The following is a 12,771-nucleotide window of genomic DNA, read 5'->3' as shown; positions in this document are numbered from 1 at the left end:
TAATTTAGTTCATAGTGTTGTGAAATTAAGAAAATAAATTTACCTCAAATTTTCTTCTTCTTATATGTTAATAGTATTTCAATTGCCTCCAGTATCTCAAACTTATTATTTAAAAAAAGATAACCGGAGAAATATTACTATCAAAATTGACAATAACTACAAATATTCCTGGTTATCAATATATGCGGATTTTGTATGATTATTTATTGTGCTCAATAATGCATGATGTATTTCAAGAAAAAAAAAATATCATGCTATGTTAATGAACAAAGGGGTTTCAATTCACTATGAAAAAAACATGAAATAAACACTCTTAAAGCACCTCATGTTCACATTTTTAACCCTCGGGTTCAGTTTATTTCATTTTCATTCAAGGTTAATAGAATGTTCTATTGTGGGTACTACGTGAGCCTATCATTTGGATGAGAGAAAGATGACTACTGACATAAACACAACCGAATTACAATATTGTATTGTTAATCTTCATGACAAGCACCTATTATAGTTTTCCAAAAAAAAAATAAAAAAAAATGACAAGCTCGTGTTATATTTTAGTGACCAATTTCAACTCAAAAAAAACTAACTAAATTGGAATATTGTTGGCATTTTGCCTCTTTTGACATTTTTATGATTATTAGGCATGATCAAATGTACATATTAGCCCTCAGATGAGACACAATTTGGACATACTGTGACACTTGTGTACACCTATATGGTGACAAAGGAAGATTAGGAGCATAAACTTTAAGAAAAAAGGCCACCAGGAGGGGGGGGGGGGGGGTGGGTGGAGGGGGAAAAAGAAACAGTAAGAATAAAAAAAAAGAAACAAGAATGGCAAGGGGGGGGGGGGGGGGGGGGGGCAAGGGGGGGCAGGGGGGCTGGGGAAAATTATTATTTTTTTTTTTTTTTTAAAAAGATATAAAAAACCGGTGATGAGGAAAGAATAAATAGACCAGAATCAGTTCGGTTTAAACCCAGTTCGGTCAGAACAATTGGACCAGTTCGGTCCAAACTTAGTCCGACCAGATCGGACCAAGTTAGACCGACCAAGTTAAGGTCGGTTGGATAAATATAAGGTTGAATACAAAGGTAAATCTGAATAAGATTCTAGCCAAAGAAGCAGTATTCAAGTCACGACTCAACTACTTGTGTTTGAGTAGGACACAATGACTAAGAGTCGGATCACAACCAAACTAGGGTTTGAGTCTCACTCAAACTCATACATAGAAAATCTATAAAAAGGTAAAGGAGCACAAGAGAAAGGTACGCTGAATAGAATTATCACTATTCGTATTATTATTGTTCATTACTTTCTTGCCTTCCTTAGTCGGATTTCTAACTAGATCGTCGGAGGTGAAAACTCGACCTCCACGGTCGAGCTCATCTGTGCAGGTTTAACCGGCTGAAGGGACGAACAGGATTGTGCAGCAACAATTGGCGCCGTCTGTGGGAACTTGATCAAAAGGCTATTATGAAGACGAGATCAGGTTTGGTAATCGAAGAGTTGTCTGGTGGAGAAAAGGAGGTCGACCAGGGTGGGATGGAAAAAATTCCCGAACTCCAGATTCAGCAAGATTCTCCAATTCTCCCAGACACACCAGCAAATCCATATGCGACAACACATCAAATTGTCGAAGTTCAAAAGGAACAAGTTGAGATGAGAAAAGAAATCTCATCCTTAGGCGAGTTGATCAGGATGGCCATACAACACATAGTTGCTCCAGAGGCAGATTCTCAGAAAAAACAAAAAAGTCTCGAGGGGAGCGGCGTGACCGACCACCGGTGATCGACCAGATCCCTCAACAATCTCAAAAAGAGCTGGCAAAATCTCGAGCATCGAAGGAGGATAATCCTCCAGTCAACAACGATGAAGATCGAGGAAGCAGTACAGATCCAGCAAAGGCCTCAAAGGGCAAAAAAGATCATAATGGTTCAAAGAAGCGTGATGACGAGATGAATAAGAAAATTGCCGACCTTGACGAAACAATCAAAAAGGCGTTAAAACTCGGCAAGGAAGAGTTATACGCCGTCTTAAAGGAGGACCCTTTCATAAAAAGCGTCTCGGAGGCGGAGATGCCAAAAGGCTTCAAATGTCCGACCTTCAAGGCGTACGATGGATCGAAGTGTCCTAAGCACCACATCACCCATTATAAGTCTGTCATGTCTACTCAAAGACATAATGAAGCAACCATGTGCCGTAGTTTCCCAGCATCATTGACCGGAGCTGCTTTAGATTGGTACCAAGCTCTGCCTCGGGGCACAATAAAAAGTTTCGAACATCTAGGTCGGACTTTCTTATTGCGTTTCCAAAGCGGAGTAGAAACCAAAAAGAGAGAAGATACCCTGTTTGCCGTAAAACAGGGGCGAACGGAGTCCATTAGAGATTTCCTTGAGAGATTCAATAAACTGACCATGCAGATTGAGAATGCGGATGAAAAGATAGCCTTTCACGCCTTGTACCAAGGGCTCAGCCATGAAGGCCTACTTGAAAGACTTTTGAATGACATGCCAGAAACATATAACGATCTCCGTGAGCGATGTCACAAGCAAGCTGAGATATCAGAAACAATTGAATCTCGAAAGAAGGAGCATCCGAACATGGAGACACGAACATATAAAGAAAAGTACCAACCTGTCAGAAGGTCGACCATAAACCCGACCAGGGATGGTCGACCTGAACAGGAAAGGTTACCGACCATGAGGAGATCGGAAATCCTGATGCAGATTAAAGATCGAGGAATCCTCCAACAACCCGAAAAGTTACATTCTCGACCAGGAAATCGGGACAAAAGCAAATATTGCGACTTCCACAAAGATCATGGACACTGGATAGATGACTGTCGACAACTAAAAGAAGAAATTGACAGAATCATCGATCAAGGACGACTCGTAAAATACCTCAAACCTACCCAGCCTGATCAAAAGCAAGTAGAAGGGGGTAGGAAGAGGCATAGATCTCCGAGAAGAGAAGGACGCCAAAACAAGTCCCGACCACGAGAAGGAGGAGATAATCAAAAACGACCACCAATATTTATTGTATTTGGTGGTCCAACTGAGGAGTCTAGTAGGCAAGCCAAAAGAAAAGCACGATATGTGGGGAATGCCGAGCTTGAAAAACCAGGTGAGAAGATCACTTCAGAACCAATCACCTTCTCAACCAAAGATAAGCAGGGGGTAAATACTCCCCACGACGATGCCCTTGTCATCAAAGTCACTCTGGCCGGAACAGAGATCCATAGAGTCCTAGTAGATACTGGGTCATCAGCAGATATCTTGTCATTAGAAGCTTTCCAAAAATTACAGCTAGATGAGAAAATGCTGATCCCTTGTGGGACGCACTTGTACGGTTTCACAGGAACCTCAACCCGAGCAGAGGGCACTATCAGATTGGATCTTCGTATTGGTGAACACCCCAGAGACAGGGTCGTCCAAACAAATTTTATGGTCGTCCGAGATCTGTCAGCTTATAATATGATCTTAGGATGACCAACCCTTTGTACCTTGGAGGCGGTAGTATCATCCTTACAGATGAAGATGAAATTCCCAACAAAAAAGGGAATAGGAGAATGTTCCGCCGACCAAAAGGGAAGCAGGCAGAGCTACGCCAATTACATGCGAAAGAGAGTAAAAACAAGCTCTACCATGGCGGTTGAAGTCAGAGATGATCGTGATGAAGAAAACATGCAAAGAGCCGAACCGGTAGAAAAATTGGAAAAGATTATGCTGAATTCAAGGGAAGATCAAGGAACTATGATTGGAGCGAGAACAAGAAGAAGAATTTAAAAATAGTCTAACCAACTTTCTACGAGAAAAATATTGACGTCTTTGCATGGTCCGCCGAAGACATGCCCGGAATCGACGAGAAAAGTAGCCGAGCACAGGTTGAATATTGACCCGCATGCAATTCCAATAATACAAAAAAGAAGAAATTTTTCTTTGGAAAAGCATGAGGCAATCCGAACAGAGGCTCAGAAGTTGAAGCAGTCCGGATTCATTAAACCCATCGACCACCCAACTTGGTTGGCCAATGTGGTGATGGTAAAAAAGACAAACGGAAAATGGAGAATGTGCACAGACTATACCGACCTCAATAAAGCCTGTCCAAAAGATTGTTATCCTTTACCAAGGATAGACTTGCTCATCGATGCAACCGCCGGGCACGAGATGCTCAGTTTCATGGGCGCTTATTCAGGATACAACCAAATCTTGATGAACCCAAACGACCAGAAACACACAGCATTCATGACAGACAGGGATAGTTATTATTATAAAGTAATGCCCTTTGGTCTAAAAAATGCTGGGGCAACCTACCAGCGAGCGGTCAACAAAATTTTCGAACAGCAGATAGGCATGAATATGGAGGTATACGTTGATGACATGCTGATAAAGAGCACATCTCAAATCAACCATCTGAAGGACCTAGCAGAAGTCTTTGAGGTACTCCGAGCATACAAAATGAAGCTCAACCTAGAGAAATGCGCTTTTGGAGTATCTTCAGGAAAATTTCTGGGGTTCATGGTATCCCGAAGAGGAATAGAAGCTAATCCAAAGAAGATAAAAGCCATACAAGAGATGAGACCGCCAAAAAGCATCAAGGAAATACAAAGTCTCACTGGTCGGGTAGCAGCCTTAAACAGATTCATAGCCCGGTCAGGAGAGAGATGTTCACCTTTCTTCCAAGCCTTGAAAAACTTATCCAAAAAGGGAGTACCAGAATGGAGCGAGGAGTGTCAACAAGCTTTCAAACACCTAAAAGAAAAGCTAACTACTCCACCTCTGCTCGTACGACCAACCACAGGAAAGGAACTGATCGTCTACTTGGCAACTTCACCCCTGGCTGTTAGTGCGGTATTAGTACAAGAGGAAGGAAAACAGCAAAACCCGGTTTACTATGTGAGCCATGTGCTCCTTGATGCTGAAACAAGATATCCGAAGTGGACAAGCAAGCTCTGGCCTTGGTCATAGCAGCCAGAAAACTGAGACCATATTTTCAGTCACATCCTATTGCAGTACTGACAAATTTTCCCTTGAAGAAAATACTGCACCGACCAGACTTGGCCGGAAGATTGGTATCCTGGGCAGTCGAGCTAAGTGAGCATCAAATAGAATTCCGACTAAGGCCAACTATTAAAGCTCAGGTCCTAGCTGATTTCATCCTTGAAACTTCTGAGCCAGAGCATGAACAAGAGGAAGAGGCCACTTCCGAAAACATCAAGAGATGGATACTTTCAGTGGATGGTTCCAGCAACGCACAGGGGAGTGGAGCGGGATTGCTCCTAATCAGCCCAGGAGGATTCCACATCCGGTATGCCCTACGCTTCCAGTTCAAGGCCTCAAATAATGAAGCGAGAATATGAAGCACCGATAGCCGGTCTTCGCATAGCAAAAGCCCTCGACATTCAGAATATTGAAGTTAGAAGCGATTCACAACTAATTGTGAATCAAGTGAACGGGCTATATGAAGCAAAAGAAAAAAGGATGAATAAATATCTGACCATGGTCAACCAATACAGACAGTTCTTCAAAAACATCCAAATCCAACAAGTCCCTAGAGCGAGAAAATGAACAGTGCGGATGCCTTATCTAGGTTGGCTACGGATGAGATAGAAGCAGACCCGGTGGTATATATGGAAGAGCTACAATTTCCGAGCATCAATCTGACCGACCAGATGCACATTCAGTCCGAGCACGGTTGGATGACTCCAATAATCAATTATCTTGAAGGTGATTTACTACCAGAAGATCCAAAAGAAGCTCGAACTGTAAAGCATAGAGCAGTTAGATACACTGTCAGAAATGACAAGTTGTACAAAAAGTCTCTCACCCGACCATTATTACGATGTGTGGGGGCTCCAGAAGCAGCCGTCATCCTAAAAGAAATTCATGAAGGAAATTGCGGAGGTCATATAGGAGCCGAGCCTTAGCGAGATAAGATAATAAGGCAAGGATATTATTGGCCCACACTACAACAAGATTCGAAGGCTCACATCTGCAAATGTGACAAGTGCCAGGTACACGCCAACATACCTCATGCTCCCGCAATGCCTCTAACATCAACTCTCTCTCAGATTCCATTCGCTAGATGGGGGATAGACTTGGTAGGAAAACTACCAAAGGCCACGAGAAGCGAGAGAGTACTTGGTGGTGGCGGTCGATTACTTTACTAAATGGGTGGAAGCTGAAGCACTGGCATCCATAAATACCGATCAGATGAAAAAATTCGTCACGCATAATATCATGTATCGGTATGGTATCCCAAAAATCATAGTCATCGACCACGGTAAACAGTTCGAAAATGCTGAATTCGAACGATTCTGTAAAGAGCAAGGCATAGAGCACCGTTGGTCTTCTGTAGCATATCCACGAGCAATGGTCAAGTGGAAGTGACTAATAGATCAATGTTGGAAGGATTAAAGAAAAGATTGGACTAGTCTAAAGGCAGATGGGTAGAGGAACTACCTAAAGTTACGTGGTCTTACCGAACTATCGCCGGGGACGACCACCGGCAAATCTCCATTCCGACTAGCTTATGGAGTCGAAGCACGGATTCCCGTAGAGGTTAAGGTCGGATCTATCAGAGAAGAAGAATTCAATGAAGAAGCTAACATCGAAGGGATGAGGGCCAACATAGACTTCATTGAGGAAATCAGAGATAAAGCACAATATCGATTGGAGGAATACCATAGACGCATTGCAACACATTACAATGCAAGGGTAAAAATGCGAAAGTATCTTCCTGGAGATCTGGTCCTCCGCAAATCATCTGCCTCTGATCCTACAAATCAAGGAAAGCTTGCTCCTAACTGGGAAGGACCATACATCATAGTACAACAAGTTGCCCCAGGAGCATACAAGCTGCGCGATCCAGAGACTGGCCAACTTATACCTCGGACCTGGAATTCAAACAACTTGAGGAAGTACTATCAATAGTATAAAAGCCTCAACAAATTTTGGAATTTTCTTTCAATTTTCGTCTTTAAATTGTTTAGATACTCACTACAATCGGTGATTCAGACATTTTGATTTGAATAAAGTTTTTGAAATTTCTACATATCATTACAGCTTAAGCTATAGTACTTAGCTAAGATGATCATGGGGGTATTAACAAACAACTGAAATTCATCAACCGACCTACTAAGGTCGGAAAACAAAAGCCCTAAGTCACTTAGGCATAAAAAGCCCTAAGTCACTTAGGCATCAAAAGCCCTAAGTCTCTTAGGCCACCGACCTACTAAGGTCGGAAAACAAAAGCCCTAAAGTCACTTAGGCACTAAAAGCCCTAAGTCACTTAGGCATAAAAAGCCCTAAGTCACTTAGGCATAAAAAGCCCTAAGCAACTTAGGCATAAAAAGCCCTAAGTCACTCAGGCATAAAAAGCCCTAAGCAACTTAGGCATAAAAAGCCCTAAGTCACTTAGGCATAAAAAGCCCTAAGCAACTTAGGCATAAAAAGCCCTAAGCAACTTAGGCATCAAAAGCCCTAAGTCTCTTAGGCCACCGACCTACTAAGGTCGGAAAACTTAAAGCCCTAAGCAACTTAGGCATAAAAAGCCCTAAGCAACTTAGGCATCAAAAGCCCTAAGTCTCTTGGGCCACCGACCTACTAAGGTCGGAAAACTTAAAGCCCTAAGTCACTTAGGCATCAAAATCCCTAAGTCACTTAGGCATAAAAAGCCCTAAGCAACTTAGGCATAAAAAGCCCTAAGCAACTTAGGCACCAAAAGCCCTAAGTCACTTAGACATAAAAAGCCCTAAGTCACTTAGGCACAAAAAGCCCTAAGTCACTTAGGCATCAAAAGCCCTAAGTCTCTTAGGCCACCGACCTACTAAGGTCGGAAAACCAAAAGCCCTAAGTCACTTAGGCACCTGAAGCCCTAAGCAACCAAGGCACAAAAGTCTATTTGTACTTAGGCAACCGACCTACTAAGGTCAACAAGTAAAAGTCCCTCGAGCACAAGAAGATGATAAATCAAGAAAGGAATAACGATTGATCAAAAACATCTTTGGAGATTAAAATAAAATTTTGACAAAGTTATCCATACACATTCCTTCAAGGATGATAATAAATCAAGTTTACAGAAAGACTAAGATTTAATCTCTGGCTTCTTCAGATCGGACACCTTTTTTGATGTAGAGGTTCCCGAGCTACCAACCTCTGGCAAGGGATCCCAGTTGGAATCCAAAAACTCAGCCACTTCAACCGGTTGCGGCTTAGGGAACCTTGCTCGGGAAGCACACCATGAAGGACGGGGAATTTTAAGGTCGTCAAAGATTCCAGGATCGATCAGCTCTTGAAAGCGTTCCAAATCCAAGTCTTTGAAAGCTGCAATAATACCCTGGTAGGCATGACGCCGAGCATAAATATACCCGGGCGCAGCTACTTTGGCCATAAACTTCTTGCAACTAGACGTCCTAACCCACCTCTTGATCACCTCATAGCAAAGCTCGTTGGGGATATCTTCAAAAACGTAAGGAGCTTTCTCCTCAACTGCTTTCATCAGCTTTGCCACTTGGTGATCCGAGTTCTCCAACTTAGCTCGGAGGCTAGCAATCTCAGCATCTTTCCCGACTAAGGAGCCTTGGGTTTCTTCCAGGCTAGTTTGAAGAGAAGTTTTTTCAAGTTCCATAGCCTCATTTTCTCCCTTTCAGAGCAGCTACTTCACTTAGAAGGTCGGCCTCCCGAGCTATCAAAGAATCCTTGCTCGTTTTCAAAGATAATGCCTCTTTCTCCAGTTCCTTAACACGTTGCTCTGATTTCTGCAACGCAAAATAATCCTCCCGAGCAGAATGAATGCTCTGACCCACGGATTGAACCATAGCGCAAGCCATCCTATAAACCAAGAAAAAACTGGTTAAAGATACAATTATGAAAGGGACAGAAATTTCAAAAAGGGACAGGAAGATCACTTACCTAATAGTAATGGCATGAGCTTTGAGACGACCAAAACTCTCCAGATAAGCCATATCGGCAGGGAGAAGCACTCCGGACATCCACTCGTTAGCAACTCGGGAAATGACAGAGGAAGTTCCCTCAAATACCGAGGAGCTAGAATCCAACGACCAATCAGGCCGGAGAATATTGGATGACTGTGAAGCTCCAGCCTTTGACTTGAGAGTGTCTTTTAAAGACACATCATCTCCCAAAGGGGGAGGAAGCTCAGAATCCGAAGTCTTATCTGAGTTGGACGATTTCTTCGAAGGACAAGGAGCCAGGTCCCCAGGTTTCTCCTTTCGAACTCTCACTGCCTTTCCTTTGGGGGAAGACGCAGGACCAGTTGAAGCTTTATCCGACTTGGTCGGATGTTTCACCTCCACTTGCTGCATAGTAGCAGCAACCTCCTCAAAGTCATCCTCTCCGAGCATCACTACATCATTTTCCGAGTAAGTTAACTTGGAACAAAAATGATAAAGAAACAAATAGACAAAAAGAGAAACTCTTCTTACCAGTCAAGAACCCCCAGTACTGAAGGATAATCGGATATTCCGGACAATATCCATTCACAGCAAGCAAGTTCCGATCTTCAGTAGGGATCATCCGAATTCGATCCCTTGCTTCCTGTTCGGAATGAGATAAAGGCGGAATGGCATTTGAATCCTCCTTGGGATATTTGGGCCAGGAGGTCGGAAAGCTTGGGGAAGAGGCAAACCGAACAAAGAAGTAACGAGACCTCCAACCCTTGGTATTGGTTGGAAGAGTACCTGATCCTACAAAATTACCCTCCCACCCAGTTTGCAGAGAAGTTCTTTTGGAGAGGTAGAACCAACGATTCTGCTCTTGTTTTTTATACATAAAAAATTGAAGAAATAGAGGTAAGGTCGGAATGACACCGACCTCAGACTGTTTACAGAATCCCCAGAAACAAATTATGTTGCGCCAACTATTTGGCGCCAACATCCCTGGACAAATCCCAAAATGATTGAGCATATCAGAAAAAATTGGGTGCACGGGAAGTCTGAAACCACTGACAAAGGCATCTTCATAAACTGCAAACTCACCAGGAGAAGGTCGGTGAGCCCAATCATGGAAAGAAGGAACCCTCAGTATGAAGCTATCAGGAATGGAGTACCGAGCTCGGATGTCTTTCAAATCATTCTCGGTGAGCTCGGACGGATAAAAACTGGGACCCGAAGTACTGGGGTCGAAATCTATATGTTCGGAGGTCCTAGGACGACTTCTCTCAAAAGCTAAGGCTGAAGAAGAAAGCTTAAGCAACCAACGTGTCCTGTTCGTACTAAACCGACTACGAATACTTAATGAACTTAGTTCAGCATCACTAAGTAAGTTGGGACGAGTACCAGGAGACAAGGTTGGATCAAGTTCAGTGTCACTCTCTGTGTCACTATACCCGGGAAGAAGTAGCTCCATTGTTCCCAGAACGAACAGAAGAGCTCCCAGAAGAAGGGGGGATAGGGGAAGATCTAGAGGGCCTAGAAGCCTTCTTCTTAACACCCATCACAAACAAAGAAACTATACTAAGGCTAGAATTGCAGAAATGAAAGAACTGACAAGCTAAGTTCAAGGAAAATAAAAACAGAAAGGGAAAGGCACGCTCAGAGTGCAACCCTAAATGAAGAATAAAGTAGATAGAAATAACCAGAAAAGACAGACGAACTTACTTGTGGCAAGAATAGAAGGAAGAACTCCTATGAAGGTCGAAAAAAGGCACTTCAGAGAAACTGCAACTTCCGTCTTCTCCACAGGTGCAACAAGGCAAACAGTAAAAAGTGAAAAAAGAAAACGAAGCTCAAACCTATATACTCCCAAAGAAATCCAGATTTAACGGATGAAAATGAAGGAAGACAAAGAGTTTTTAATCTATTGACTTCAAAGCTGTCCATATTCAACGACCACGTATAAAGATTCTTCAGGAAGATTCCAATCCAACGCTGTCAATCTGGAACCAGAACGATTCGTCTTCTCAGATTTAAAAATCTCAAAAAGTCATTATGAAGGGCCATCATTTCCAGGCCACGTGTTGTTAAAGAGAATACGTGCAGAAGAACGTGCGTAGTCATTTCACACTCTACGATGCAGCACCCTGTCAGATGACGTCAGCCATAAAACCTCCAAACACTAGACTGTGAATACACACAAGTGACAGAGGTCGGAAGTATGAACGTGCTCGGTCACCAAATCTCTGAAGCCCGAGCAAGACAAAGCTCGGACTCCAGAGACTGGGGGGCTTATGATGAGGAAAGAATAAATAGACCAGAATCAGTTCGGTGTAAACCCAGTTCGGTCAGAACAATTAGACCAGTTCGGTCCAAACTTAGTCCGACCAGATCGGACCAAGTTAGACCGACCAAGTTAAGGTCGGTTGGATAAATATAAGGCTGAATAACAAGGTAAATCTGAATAAGATTCTAGCCAAAGAAGCAGTATTCAGTCACGACTCAACTACTCGTGTTTGAGTAGGACTCAATGACTAAGAGTCAGATCACAACCTAACTAGGGTTTGAGTCTCGCTCAAACTCATACATAGAAAATCTATAAAAAGGTAAGGAGGCACAAGAGAAAGGTACGCTGAATAGAATTATCACTATTCGTATTATTATTGTTCATTACTTTCTTGCCTTCCTGAGTCGGATTTCTAACTAGATCGTCGGAGGTGAAAACTCGACCTCCACGGTCGAGCTCATCTGTGCAGGTTTAACCGGCTGAAGGGAGAAGAGGATTGGGGGGAAAAAAGGGGGTTAAAAAGGGGGAAAAAAAGAAAAAAAAGGAAAAAAAGAAAAAAAAAAAAAAAAAAAAAAAAAAAAAAAAAAAAAAAAAAAAAAAAAAAAAAAAAAAAAAAAAAAAAAAAAAAAAAAACAAGATTAGGCAAGATGCTTTCCACAACATGAACAAAGAACAGGGAATGTGATGACAGTTTTTACATCTGTAATCAAGACTGGTACACAGAAAAAACATGCTTGAATGGTGGTTTCATGTTAAAAGCATCCAGAACTCAACTGGGCAGTTAGTACAGGATTCATATGAGTTGGGTAAAATTCTACCGAAAAAAATATATAATTTGGGTTAAATTCATACATGACCCAACATGCAATACGGCAATGGAAGCTACAAGATGTGCATTACACCTCAAAAAACATCATAGGATAATTGGGTCTCCAAGTGTAACATTTCCTTCCAATCAAAGATTAACAAGTCTCTACCCTCAACAACCAGTAACACAATGAGAAGTTCAAACCTAAACCATCTCATGATAATCACTAAACTAAAACTTCCAGATTCAACCTCAAAGCATGAAACCTTAAAAATTCAACTATAGATCAACTTGTTTAATGGTGCAAGCAATTATCAATGAATTCCTTCTTATGCATGATTATTATTCTTTTAATCTCCCTAATACAGTATTTGTGTCATTCTCTTATACAAGCAATATATCCAGTCCATGTCAAGAACCAAACTCAACATGTTCAAAAGTTGATTTTCCGTTTTAACAGTACCTGAAACTTGGTTGTTCTCATTAGGTTTTAGGAAGACAACTCAAGCAGTCCCATAATCTAGGGATTGAATAGCATCTCAAGGGCAATTCAAACCCCAAAATTCTAGGACCTTGTCTTCATCCTCTCAAGTGAACTGTTTCCCATTTGGTTTATTATAGTCCTATCGCTCCTCCTTAATACCTAAAAACATCTATGGTTCTGTCATTACCTTTCTTCCATTGCCTATTTAGTACTTGGTGGGCCATGAGCAAACCCAACAGAGTTCTTTGACCATAGAAATGCCACTAGTGGACAGAGGATGGTCTTTGCAGGAATGAGGGAA

Source organism: Hakea prostrata, chromosome 4 (assembly GCF_041222555.1).
Source record: "Hakea prostrata isolate BN-2017 chromosome 4, UWA_Hpros_2, whole genome shotgun sequence".
Lineage (NCBI taxonomy): Eukaryota > Viridiplantae > Streptophyta > Magnoliopsida > Proteales > Proteaceae > Hakea > Hakea prostrata.
The sequence above is the reverse complement of the archived record's forward strand: the minus strand, read 5'-3'. Positions refer to the sequence as shown.